Here is a 3,802-nt window from a genome sequence, read left to right on the forward strand (position 1 = left end):
TGATGAAGGTTTTGGAAAATAGGGAAATGAAAAATTGCCTGGCATTGTACTATTTCCCTATTCCCTAACATTACTACCATGAAAATTGCGAGAGGAAAATATGAGACTTATCTTGGATGGAGGGTGTTTTTAACTTTCAAGATGCCGTCTTCTCAACCTAGAAATTTCTCCCCCTCAGAGGAACTTCCACAGGAAAAATACGGCTTCTCTCCTTTATTTTCCTTTTGTAATTTTCATGATGAAGGTTTTGGAAAATGGGGAAATAGAACATTGCCTGGCATTGTACTATTTCCCTATTCCCTACCATTACTACCATGAAAATTGCGAGAGGAAAATATGAGACTTATCTTGGATGGAGGATGTTTTTAACTTTAGAGATGCCGACTTCTCAAGCTAGAAATTTCTCCCCCTCAGAGGAACTTCCACAGGAAAAATACGGCTTCTCTCCCCTGATGGTTTAGGAGATGATGCTAAGGTGTTTGGAATAAAAAATTTCTAGTCTAGATTTTCTAGAGTAGCGACTGTTTTGCCTCACCCCCTATCCTCCTCCACTGAAATAGAGTTGTTTACTGAGTGAGTTGAAAGTATTATTTTCAATGAACTATGTCCATGAGTCAGAACCCCCAGTAACTCATAGGGAGTTGAATTTGGGGTATGACTCATTGAACGAGTAGTTCTTTATTAGAGGGTTATAAAAAAGAACTACTCTTTTTCATTGAACTACTCAGTTAATTAGTCAGATCCTTCCTATACTTAAGGAAGTTGAAGAGTGAGTTACCTGTTTTAGGATCTGACTCATTGACTGAGTCACTGAAAAGAGTAGTTCATTTTTATAACTCACTTTACACATCTCTAGTGAACTACTCGGTCAATGAGTCAGGTCCTTTGGGGAGTTGAAGAGTGAGTTAGAATAATTTCTCTCCAGGAGCAGGTTTATAACCCACTCTTTACACAACTCTAGTGAACTACTCACTCAGAAGAGTTAAATAATTTCTCCCCAGGAGCGGGGTTGTTGGAAGGCAAACCAGTTATCAAGAGCATCTTATTCAGGTCTTTTTAGTGTTTTGTGTTGGCTTTAGATTATTATTATTAGGTATAAAATATATTTATATATTTTTTTCCTTCCCTTCTTAATCAGTAAAAAAAAAACAAAGGTTGCAGGCAGCTACTGACATGATGAAATGGGCGTGGATTTTTCTTCATCTTGAAGGGTTTTAGCAGCTGTTATGATTTTTTTTTTTTTTTTTTTTTTTTTTTGGGGTTTTACCTTGAAGGGTTTTAGCAGCTGTTATGATTTTTTTTTTCTTTCTTTTTTTAGAGGTATTACCTATAGAGCAAACAGTTACAACAGAGATATTATCGTCTCGAAATTAAAGAGAGGACGGGATAGGAGAAAGCCAGCCGTCCTGAGAAAGAATCTTATCTCGATCCTAAACGGAATTGAGCTAAAAAGTAAAAGAGCTCGTCTCTAAAGGGAATTTAGCCATGTTTTTTTTTTTCCTTCAATTAAAAACGTCCCGTGGATAGTAAAAAAGAAATCTAGAATCAATATACGCCTAGTAAAAGTTGAAAGTATAGTTTACCTATGTCTAACAAATAGCAAAACTATTCCTATACATTTCCTACTCGTAACAAAAGTTTGATGGTATCTAGCTAGCATTGGAAATTAAAACGGAGAGGGAGGGAGGGGGATTTTCAATCAATCTATTTCCCCTCTATCCTTCTCTTCCTTTTTCTCGTTCTCTTCCTCCTTTTTTCTTCCTCTTCTTCTCTGTTTCCTCTTCTTTCTTCCCTTTCCTCTCTTGTATCACACTTTTTTTTGCTCTCCTCGCCTTTTTGTCCTCCCTTTTCTACCACTTCTTTCCCTTCCTACTGTGTTCTCTGCCTCTTTCTCTTCTTCCTCCTCCTCCTCCTCCTCCTCCTCTTCTTCTTCCTCCTTTCCCCTTTGCTTCTCTATCTCTCCTTTTCTTTCCTCCCCTCTCTCTACTTGTTTCTCTTCTACTTCTCTCTACCTCCTTCTCTTTGTTTTCCCAGCCTAGCCTGTTTTTGCTGCTTTCCTTTTGAAAGAGAGAGAAAAAGTCATTCCATTCCCTCCCTCTCTCCCTCCCGCCAAGCCCTTTGAAGCTTCGGGTTTCATAGGAGGATGAGGAAGAGAAGGAACGAGAAGGATCCCCTTTGCTTCTCTATTCCCTCCTTTTCTTTCCTCCCCCTCTCTCTACTTGTTTCTCTTCTACTTCTCTCTACCTCCTCTTCGTTTTCCCAGCCTAGCCTGTTTTTGCTGCTTTCCTTTTGAAAGAGAGAGAAAAAGTCATTCCATTCCCTCCCTCCCTCCCTCCCTCCCTCTCGCCTTCGAAGCTTCAGGTTTCATAGGAGGATGAGGAAGAGAAGGAATGGGAGGGAGAGGAGAAAAGGGGAGGAGAAGGAATAGGGAGGGAGAGGCATAATGTACATAGATAGACAGTACCTATCCGGAAAAACAAAGCAATTCGTAAGCTCAGGTTTGACAATAGGGTCGAATTATACCACCGTGGATTGTCACAAAAGATCTAACCAGGTCGCAGTGACCAAGGGCGTTTATTAAAGCCGATGGCCCTACTTATACCAATATACCACAGTGGATTGTCTCAGGATTGAGTTCAATCCGAGGTTGACCTTTTCATTGAATATAGAGAAATCCTCGTTTCGTCTCAATCCCGAGTTCGTAAACCCCAGCATAGGTGTATTTTTCATCTTCGGAAACTTTCGGAAAAGGAACCGATTCTGATGGCGCGCCATCTTGGATTTCCTATAGTTCAGTACAACCGTATTATTTGACTTTTTTTTTTTAGTCATACGAAATTTCTCTTTGGACTAGTTTAGACGTAAGCTTATGGTTTAAGTTGCATAAGCACGCTTGCATGCTGTTCCATTTGATTTACACTATTGTTTACATTTTTTGTTTCCAAGTTGTGACAACACGCTTGCTGACCGTTAGCTAATAGCGCAACCACACCCGCTGCCAGTCCAAACTAGTCCAAAGAGAAATTTCGTATGATTACTCAAAAAAGTCACATAAGTAAATACGGCTTACCCTAGCAAATCCAAGATTTCCGTTTCCAAAAGGAAAATACTACTACTCACTTGTTCCCCCTTTTCATCATGTCAGGAGCTGTGTGGTATGTGGTTTGGATGAATCGCACTCTGCTCCCCCGTACATTACCTTTATTTTAATATTGAATATTGTTTTTTTATTTTATATCATTACGATAGTGACTACTCCTGCATTTCTTACGATTACATTCTTTATAACAGACGAAAAAAAACTGTTGTTTTTTTTTTACTACTTTGCTCGGGGCCTCACTTTGACACTGAAGTTAATCCTGTTGGATTAAGGGTGGATTTCACCAATGACTTAACAAGAGATTTCACTAATGGGAGAATTTAACAAGAGATTTCACTAATGGGAGAATTTTCAATTTTTAAAAATCCAAACTGGAGTTTTTAAAAACTCCTTTTTGGATGATTAAAAATTCTCCCATTAGTAAAATCTCTCATTAAGTCATTGGTGAAATCTCCTTAAGCCCTAAAGAGTCGGTTGGTCCTATTGGAATAAGGGTTTAGGATGATATCTATTAAACATCTTCTTAAACCCTAAAGGGTTGTTTTGAGAGATGGTTTTTCTATTCCTTAGTATAGGAAAACTAGCCCTCAAGACTAGATTGAACACGGGAAGTTACTTTACAACTGTAATTAAACTCACATGAAGGGGTAAACGCTTTGATGTGCGAAACACTTCGTCAGAAGACATGATGCACCTGATCCA

The 3,802-nt window shown here is 38.8% G+C and overlaps 2 long non-coding RNA genes across 2 annotated transcripts in view; both read right to left on the bottom strand.

Moving 5' to 3' along the window:
- Positions 1 to 249: 249 nt before the first annotated feature.
- Positions 250 to 2,165, bottom strand: LOC113468882. Its single transcript, XR_003392473.1, has 2 exons — positions 1,268 to 2,165; positions 250 to 1,203 (listed from the first exon to the last, which is right to left on the bottom strand). It is a non-coding gene; the product is annotated as an uncharacterized LOC113468882 (long non-coding RNA).
- Positions 2,166 to 2,199: 34 nt separating this feature from the next.
- LOC113468881 overlaps positions 2,200 to 3,802 on the bottom strand; it is a 4,434-nt gene continuing 2,831 nt past the window's right edge. Inside the window, exon 2 of the long non-coding RNA XR_003392472.1 lies at positions 2,200 to 3,794. This is a non-coding gene — a long non-coding RNA (uncharacterized LOC113468881). The remainder of the gene's footprint in view (positions 3,795 to 3,802) is intronic.

This window comes from Diaphorina citri, unplaced genomic scaffold (genome assembly GCF_000475195.1).
Source record: "Diaphorina citri unplaced genomic scaffold, Diaci psyllid genome assembly version 1.1 scaffold880, whole genome shotgun sequence".
Classification (NCBI taxonomy): Eukaryota; Metazoa; Arthropoda; class Insecta; order Hemiptera; family Psyllidae; genus Diaphorina; species Diaphorina citri.